The 8594-nt window shown below is 46.7% G+C and overlaps 1 long non-coding RNA gene across 1 annotated transcript; it reads right to left on the bottom strand.

Moving 5' to 3' along the window:
- Nucleotides 1-6076: 6076 nt before the first annotated feature.
- On the bottom strand, nt 6077-8165 carry LOC104684399. The gene is made up of 2 exons (XR_002043747.3): nt 6613-8165; nt 6077-6243 (listed from the first exon to the last, which is right to left on the bottom strand). It is a non-coding gene; the product is annotated as an uncharacterized LOC104684399 (long non-coding RNA).
- Nucleotides 8166-8594: the final 429 nt, after the last annotated feature.

Below are 8594 nucleotides of genomic sequence, written 5' to 3'. Positions count from 1 at the left end.
TTCTCCACCTATTCTCATAGGTGACTGTTGTAGTGAGGAATGACAGAGCAGACAGGGGAGCTGACAGGCAGAAACCTCCCAGATTGGGTGAAGCATGGGACTCACATGAATAAGGCACTTGAAGCAAAGGAATCTGGAAAAGATACTCAGATATATACAAAACCATAAATACTATGAGCAACGCTATCATTATGTCAGTTTTGCTTTCCAGCAGACCTCTGTATGCATTCAGCCTCACACTGGACTCTCTAGCAAATCTCTCCTGTTTATTCTGTCTGTGTTCAGATACTGTAGTGGAGACTACACGGTCGCTCCGTTGAAGCACATGATCACCAGTGTATAGCTGGTCCCTCCTCTGGACTGTGCTGAGCTTCCCTGAGTCCAGCACAGCTTGTTCACTGTGCCAAACACAGACCAAGTCACCTAGAGCAGCATTTTTCAAACTCTGTGTCTGATTTTTAAATGGTGGGTTTGATACTTTGTAGGGGAGATTGAAGCCTGGCTGCCAAGAAGTGTTTATTCTTGTGTTCTTGCCTAATCATTGTCACAGATGATTCAGCAAGAGCAGAACTGCCACTCTGCCTGAAAAAAATCTGCTGGGTCTTGTTCCTGTTCATTTTGGAGTAGAAATGAACAAAAATACATAAAGAGCCATCCTTGTGTTCCCAGAGGATAATTTTCTGTATTTTGAGGGAGGAATATTGGGCTAAAATTAGAGAAACTGCACAGGTAGAAACATTATTAACATAATTAATGGCTTATGTAAACCAGGAAGAATGTTTTCTGGGAGATGTTTTGCTGTCTGCAAAAACCCAGAGACCTAACACTGTTTAGCCAATTTCCCCTGCCATGAGGAGGTCAACAGTCATGTACCTTCTGTGTTGGACACTGTCAAGCCTTGTTTACTGTCATAGAAGGTCCCAGGAGAAAGCTGGTGAGTTTTTGGCAGTTTGTGGCAGAGGAGAGAGCTACAGCTGCAGAGCAGTTGTTGTCATAACACCTATTCATCATTATCCCTCCCATCATGAATCACCTACTGATAACCAACCCCTCTTTGTTTACATTCATCACATCTAGAAAGCCGGCACTTGCTTCCAGGAACCACATCTCTACCTGGGAAATCTCTGGCTGCTTTTGTGCCAGTATTTCTCTCCCAAACCCAGAATATTCTCGAAATCTCCCTGCTGAGAGAACAGGGACAGCTTTTCAAATGTTTTGTTCACTTCCACTTAAAATTCAACCGGAGTATCTAAATTAGGAATGCTGCTATATTCCAGCTCAGAGAGCTGCAGTGCTCTGTTACAAAGAGGGGTTCCGTCTCCTCCTCATCATCCAGAACCCTGTCTTTCTGGATCGTCTGGTCCATTTGCCTAGGTGGAAAGCTCAGTAGGGGGCCCATGTTGTACCCTTCCTTCTGTGTCTGGTACAGCATGGAGCACCATGTCAGCGATGCACTAATACACAAGAATAATCAGCTCATCAAATCAGCTTCATTAGTTGGAGCTCGAGAGCACAGCTCTGCTGCCCAGCCCTGCAGACACGCAGCCTGCCTCACCACTCCATCTGCTGCAGCCGAGCAGGAGGGGTCTGCCCATTCGGCTGTTCACACAGAAGTGCAAAAGCCCGGGACACTGGGGGTACTTTCGAGCATGTGCCATGTTCCTGCCTGACACATGTCACCAGGGGACCACTGCTCCTCCCCTGTCTCTTGTATAGAAGACCAAATCCAAGTCCAGAGTGCCAGCAATGAAGCCGCTAGAGCGAGGTTTTAGGCCACTAACGATTTTCCCGGGTTTTGGGGGGAGGGGAGTGGAGTCTGGTCCAAGAGGTCTGCCTAACATCCCTCTCGCAACGCGGACTCCTGGAGGCCACCCCACGCTGCTGGTGGGTGGCTGTGCAGTGGGGACCCTCTCTGTGTGACGGGAGAGGCGAGAGGTGGCAGTGCAGAGGCTGCTGGAAGGTGGCTCATCACCGCAGCAGGCTCAGGGCTCTGCGGTCCCTGTATGCTGATAGCAGAGGAGCAGGACATCAGCAGGTCACGAGTTTCACAGATTTGTTCACTGCTTGGAATTTCTGAGTGAGAGTATTTATGGATAGCTCTGGAGTTATTTTTACGGGAATGGCTCTGTAACTAAGCACTTCAGAAAAAAATCAGGCCACCATGTAGATGAAAAGGCAGGTGGAGGGGGCTTCTCTTGAGTGTATCCAGCTTGGAAAGGGATGGGTGTAAGCCCCTAGCAGGCGCTTGCTATGAAAACCCCTAGGGCTGGTTATCTTCACAAATGCTCTTCCTCAAACAATGATGAATAATAAACACATGTGTAAATCTCTGGTATTGCCAAGGGCCTGTGCAGAAGTATCTGTTGCTTACACTGAAGTTCTCTCTCTCTTTCTTTCTGTGTATTTTTAGCATGGATGGAGATATAGTCTCAGAAAATGTAATGACATGTGACATGCAGGATTCATATGTATCTAGGCAGTATGGGAATGTACCATGTAGGAGGAGATGTAACATACTGCTTGGCTTCTAATACCCATTACTTAAGCACAATAAGGCGCCTTATGGAAGCAGATAAGGGGGCTCCCCATTGCGCCTAAGCATTAGAACACATATGTTTATCCCATACCTGTATTCTCTCTTTGCTTTATATCATTACATTTAAGTTACTTCATGCAATATTGACTGACCATTTGTACTGGCTTGTCAAAAATGCTCTAGGCATTCACCTTTAGAAGATGGTCAGTTTTCACAAGAAAACAACTATCAGCTTGATTCCGCCTCTCCCATGCCATCAACAAATATCTGCTAATGAGTCCAGCCTGATACCAATGCAATGCTAAGGCAAATCATCTAATGTTCAAGAGAATTTCTCTGCTGATTTTAAGAGAGTCAAAAGGCAATGTTCTGTCCTGGAGTTACCTCTATAACTTTAACAAGATGAGACAGTGAAGTTTTGCCTTGTAAATGGTTCTAACAAAATGGGTTTTTTTCCAAAAAATAGCATGTTTAAGGAAGCATTTAATGTCCACAGTATCTCTGCCACTGAGAGGAAGTGTCTCAAACAGAAGGGATCAGCCTCTTCCCTCCCTTGTTTTCACATTGCAACCTAGTTTTAACAGGAGCTGTAGTCTGCAAATGGATACAGAAAAGGACTGCTAAAGGATCTTAATATCATAGTTCAAGCAGAACTGCCTATTTTCCTAACTAAGGTTTGAATTGCATTGTAAAGATAGACACTGGAACGGTTGACAGCTTTAACAAGAAAACTGTGACTGCAATCCTAGTGCAAACCATACATCTTGTGAGATCAAGTGGAATGCTCTGTACAGATGCCAAAAAGGAGCTGAATGTTTAAAGCCTGGGGTTTTTTTTATTAGTAGTTAATGGTGTATATTTAGCACTGAAAAGATCATTTGACAGCACATCAGTCTTGCCAGATACATGAGTAAAAGGAAACTCAAAAACCCCACATTTTTGTGGGGTCTTTTTCGTCTGAAATTTTAGGAGGAAACAACCTACCGACTGCGAACTCTGCTGAACTAGATGGAAAGAGTGCCATTGATTTCCATGGACTTTAGATCAACCATAAGGAGGGGAAGCAAAATGCAAGCTAGGATGTTTCCTTGGTTATTTGCCTGTCCTTTTAAATGCTATATGTGACATTTTAAAGTTCAGGTGTTAAAAAAGGAATGATAGCTTCATGAAGGGTTTGTCAGTGAACTGCAGAGTTTAGAAGGCTGTTAAAAATATGAATATAAATGTCTCTGTGCATACACACTACAGGGACAGAATTTAATTTAGCTGGAGCTGGTGGTACCTGACACTTTCTGCTATGAGAGCCTGTTTTCAGTTTTCTATAACTTTGCCAAGTTTTAACCATTCAGTGTCTACATCACACTGAATATTTTGCATCTCTTGATTCCACCAGCAAGGTGATGAAAAGCTACCCAGTACTGCAGAATGGAGAAGGCAATCAGGGGATCTGGCCACACAGGAGAGGGAGTAAGTGACAGCAGGAGAAGCATGCACATGGACAAAGGAGGGGACAAAGTGAAATGGAAGGTAAATCAGATGGGGGCAGCCAGACATAAGAGAGAGTGATGGGATGGGGTTAAGGGCTAGGCCAGCAGGAGAGGCAGCCTGGGAGAAAAACACAGGAGAGGTTGAGGAATAAAAGACCCCCAAAGCAATCTGAGCAGTAAATCCTTGAATCATGCATTCATCTTCTTTAGGTTTTTGGGTTTTTTTTCTTTTTCCCCCAGGCTAAAGAAAATGATTTATGCAGCACCAAGCATAAGGGGGCCCCATTCTCCACTGGCTGGTAAGCACTGCTGTGAGGAACACAACGGCAGCAACAGCAAAGGCAGGAGAAGCCTGTTGTTTCAAAAGCCCTGGGAATGACTCACTGGTCAGACTGCTCCCAAGAAGAAGAGTTGCTTATTGCAACTGTTTGCTTTCTTTTCCTGTCGAGATTGCAGTTTTTATATTCATTTTCCAAGCACTAGGAAGAGGCTATGGGACTACAGAAGTAGGCAGAAAAGCTGAGAAGGGGAGAGCAAGTGCAGGGAGTTATGAACAAAGGCACACAGTGAGGAGGGAGACAAAGCACCGATGAGGATGAGAGCAAGTGAGGAGATGCAGAGAGGGGAAGAACCACCAGATGGGGGCCAAAAGGCAGAAAACAAAACCTCTCAGCATTTCTAACTCTCCCCCAATGTACATGTATGTTCCTTGTGCAAACACTTCTTCCCAGAGGTGCTTTATCTTCCAGGTACAGGGATGGATGCAGACTCAGTAGGAAGAACAGCTGGAGAAGTAGATGATTAGACATTGGTATGTCAAAAGGTGTTCTCTGGTACACCACACCAGTAGAAATGCTTGAGGAAAGTCCCAGCTCCTGTGTTCTCTCACTCTCTACCTGCTAGGTTTACAGCCTGATGTCCAGAAAGGCAGCACACATTTCCTTGTTCTCTGACCCTGGGACCAGAAGCCAGCCCCACCTGAGGCATGGTAAAAGTTTCCCATGTTGAGATCCACTGGCACATTACGTATCACATCATTTTTGTGGAGCTGTTTACATGAGGTCCCACTAACATGCACTCTCATTCTTGAAAAGCCTGTGCCTGTGTGTGTCCCTGATCCACAGATTAATGCTGAGATTATGCTTGTGGTAGCTGCTGTGTTGCACTGCTGCCGGGAGACAGCATGTAGGCAAGGAGGTGTCCCTCTTGCTCCACCTGCACATACCCATTGCAGGCATTTCTGTAAGGGAGGTTATTTTGGAAGTGCAAAGAATAGCACAATTCCAGTACAAATGTCTCCAGGAGATGTTGCTCTTCCCGCATCTCTTCCAAAGGGGAAAAAAAAAACGGAAAAGGTAGAGGGAGACTTCCAGCCAGCCCCAGTAGCTTCTACAGATGAATTCTCTTAACAAATGAAGCCTTCTCATAGCATGAATTTTGCACATAGGGTGCAACAAGTTTTTGGGCATGTCCCTGTTCATAGCTACCTGGCAAGGAATTTGGGCAAAAAAGAGAAACATGTGAGAATGCTACACTGGATTTGCCAGTAAATGGATTATTTGGAGTTTTGGCTAATCACTTTCTGTGATGGATGTCACCCAGTCTTAATGGCATTGCCTCTGTGCATGCCACAATATAGAAAAAAAATTATTTTGTTGTATTTTTTCCTGTTTCACACACATCCCCTAAACGTTTGATGGGTCTTGGAATGTGAGGGTTTTCCAAATGGCTGCAGAAGCCCTTCTGATGCTAATTTATCCAAGTGAATATTTACTTCCTATCAACGTCACCATCCCCCTGATAGATGCAATCACCTGTGGCAGTTAGGCTGCTTTGCAGGACAGGAACCTAAGTGACGACTGAGAGGAGAACATAAGGATACATGAGTGGAGCGTGGCAAGGAGGCCAAGCCAAGCAGGGTGACTGCTGTGGTTTAAACACCCCCCAGTTGTAAAGCGGTTATGGCTTCTCCTGTTGTCTCACTCCTTCTTTTACGGACAGTCTGGTGACTACAACCAACACCACGGGAAGTAAATAAGGTCCAAAACACCAGCAGAGGGAATCAGTAGTTTTTATTCACTAAAGTATGTGTTGTTTAAAAAAAAAAAGAAAAAAAATTAAAAAGCAAGCTGTAGTCACACAGCTGTAGTCTGGTCTCCCACGTTTCAGCTGTTCCCTCTGTCCACAGGCAGAAGCAATGCGTCACTTTCTGAATTGTTTCTTTAAAGAAAAAACAACAACCCAAATCAGTTAATCAACAGCAGCAGTGCTGCCGACTGGGAACGGTCGGCTCTGCTACAGCCAGGAAGCACAGCATGGCCCCTAGGAATGGCCGCAGGTAGGAGCTGCGAAGCTCGGGGCTCTACGGAGCACGCAGTGTCCCCTGCAGGCCCGGAGGGAGGGTCTGTCCTGCCCAGCCAGCACCCGGCGCAGGTCTGCTCTGCTGGATTCAGGAGAGGCGCAGAGCACGGCAGGTTCGAGCAGGCTGCGGGGCCCCGGCGCCACAGCCCGGCCACGGACAGGGCAGGAAAATGCTGCGTTCCCCGGCAAGACGCACAGGATTTCCTGCAGCGGGTCAAGAAAACATACCTTCCCATTGTCCCCGCCATGTCACGGGGAGTCCTTGTGCTCCGCTGGGGACAATGTCAACTCCTACCCTGGCAACCAAGGAAAACAAGGACGGTTGTTTGGCATTTTACGCGAAGCTGCCGCCCGCCTCCCTCACCAGACAGGCCTGGCACTGGGAGGGACGGCCGCCCTCACGGCCACTAACGAGCCTCCCTCCCTGGCCGTTGGTTGGCCCCTGAGGTGGAAAATCTGTGGCAGCCCCAGGGAAAAAAATCTCAACTTAAGACAAACAACTGTTTGTGGGGGAGGCGGCGAGGAGCGGACACCATCCAGCCCTTCGGAGGACGGTGCTGATTCCAGCCCTCGGCCAGGAGCTGGGCTGGGCAGCCAGCGAGAGCCTGTGCAATGTTTCGGCCGGAGCTGTGCCCAGCTGTGCCCAGAGGAGCGTCCACTCGGGAAGGGCTGTCCCAGAGGCACAGGGCTAGGGCAGGAGCCCATGTCGCACCCTGCAGCATGTCTGGGGCCGGGCTCAGCGCCCACTCTTCCATCAGCCCCGGTGAACTGCAGGGTGGGCTTCCTACTGCCCTGTCCTGGTGTTCAGTGTATTCACTGTTACTGTTGCCCTTTTCCTCCGCTAAAAAATCACTTCATCGTTCAAACATCAGTCACAGAGAGGAAACGGCAGTCTTATGTTCATGCAAAGCCAAGGGAGTCAGTCTTTTAATGGGCGCTGAAGGCACAGAAACGCGACGTGCCGTACTGGGCGCCCGGGAGGCGGCACAGCCCTCGCCAGCACACGTCCCCCGGGCACTCCGAGTCCCGGCCCCGTCACTGCAGCCTGGGTCCTGACCGCCTCAGAGCCCCGTGAGCAGAGGTCAGGCAAGGCTCAGCTTTGATACTGCTGGGCTGGCACATCTCCAGGGATAAAGGCATTATTTGCTTCCTATAATGCTTTCGTGAACCTGCGTTTGCTTTTTGTTGTAACACCAAGCCAGCAAGTGCAGGATGAGACAGAGTGCCCTGGAAGGCAGCGGTAAGGATTATAAGAAACTGGGCATTTTACTAGAACTTAAAGAAAAGAAATTATCACTCTGATCCTTTAAAATAAGGTAATCTTAAAGTACACATGGAAAAAGTATAAATCAGCTTAGTGTTAACAGCGACATGGATACACACAACCCAGAGGTAAAGTAGGACTTTACCTCTGGGCTCAAGAAGGTGTTTCAGTTTCTTGCAAAATACAGATTTTCCCTCTGTCCTATGTTTCAGTGCCCCCTAGAATACAAGAACTGTTGTTTGACTGCTAGTTATTTGCTCGAGTAAGGATCACTAATAAAATCCAGCATAGAGTGAAAATATTAATCTTTCACCAGAAAGGTGAAAATACTTAAAATAAAACCCTAGAGACAGAAGCATATATAGGCCAGGCTCCTAGGCTTCAGAAGTGCCCCTGCCACTAAACCAGGTGCAGACCCAAACTGCCATGAAATAGAGCTGTGTCCAGAGCCAGTGTTACTGTTTGGCAAGATCCACAGAGGGTATCATGTAGAAGGCTGCCCATTCAGAGAAAGGAAGAAAGACATATATAAAGAGATATATAAAGAAATTTTACTGTTAGATTAAAAAACCCCAAACAGTAGAAGAATGTTTGTCCAGGAAGGGGGAACATGTGTCTTTAAATTTATCATAGATAAATGGGCAGAGGGAATAGCAGCCAAGATTTCCTTATCTGAAAGGCTGAAGCTAATACTGTCATCTGTGGTTAAGACCCATTTGTCAAACCGGGTATGCTGAGAATAAGGAAAATCAAGTCTCCCTTCCCTTTTTAATTTGACTTAATCAGCCATTATTCCCCTTACCAAAATAAAGGCATTTTCAATTGCAGAACACATTTCTGTGCCCTTACTTTTACTAATGCGTATACATAGCTCTGCATGCAGGGAAAGCAAAAGCCAAACAAATGTGCTGCAAAAACAAGATGCTCCACTACACTCACCTCCTTC

The sequence above is a fragment of the Corvus cornix genome, chromosome 3 (assembly GCF_000738735.6).
Source record: "Corvus cornix cornix isolate S_Up_H32 chromosome 3, ASM73873v5, whole genome shotgun sequence".
In the NCBI taxonomy this organism is placed as follows: Eukaryota; Metazoa; Chordata; class Aves; order Passeriformes; family Corvidae; genus Corvus; species Corvus cornix.
Note: the sequence above shows the minus strand (reverse complement) of the source record. Positions and strands in the feature narration are given on the sequence as shown.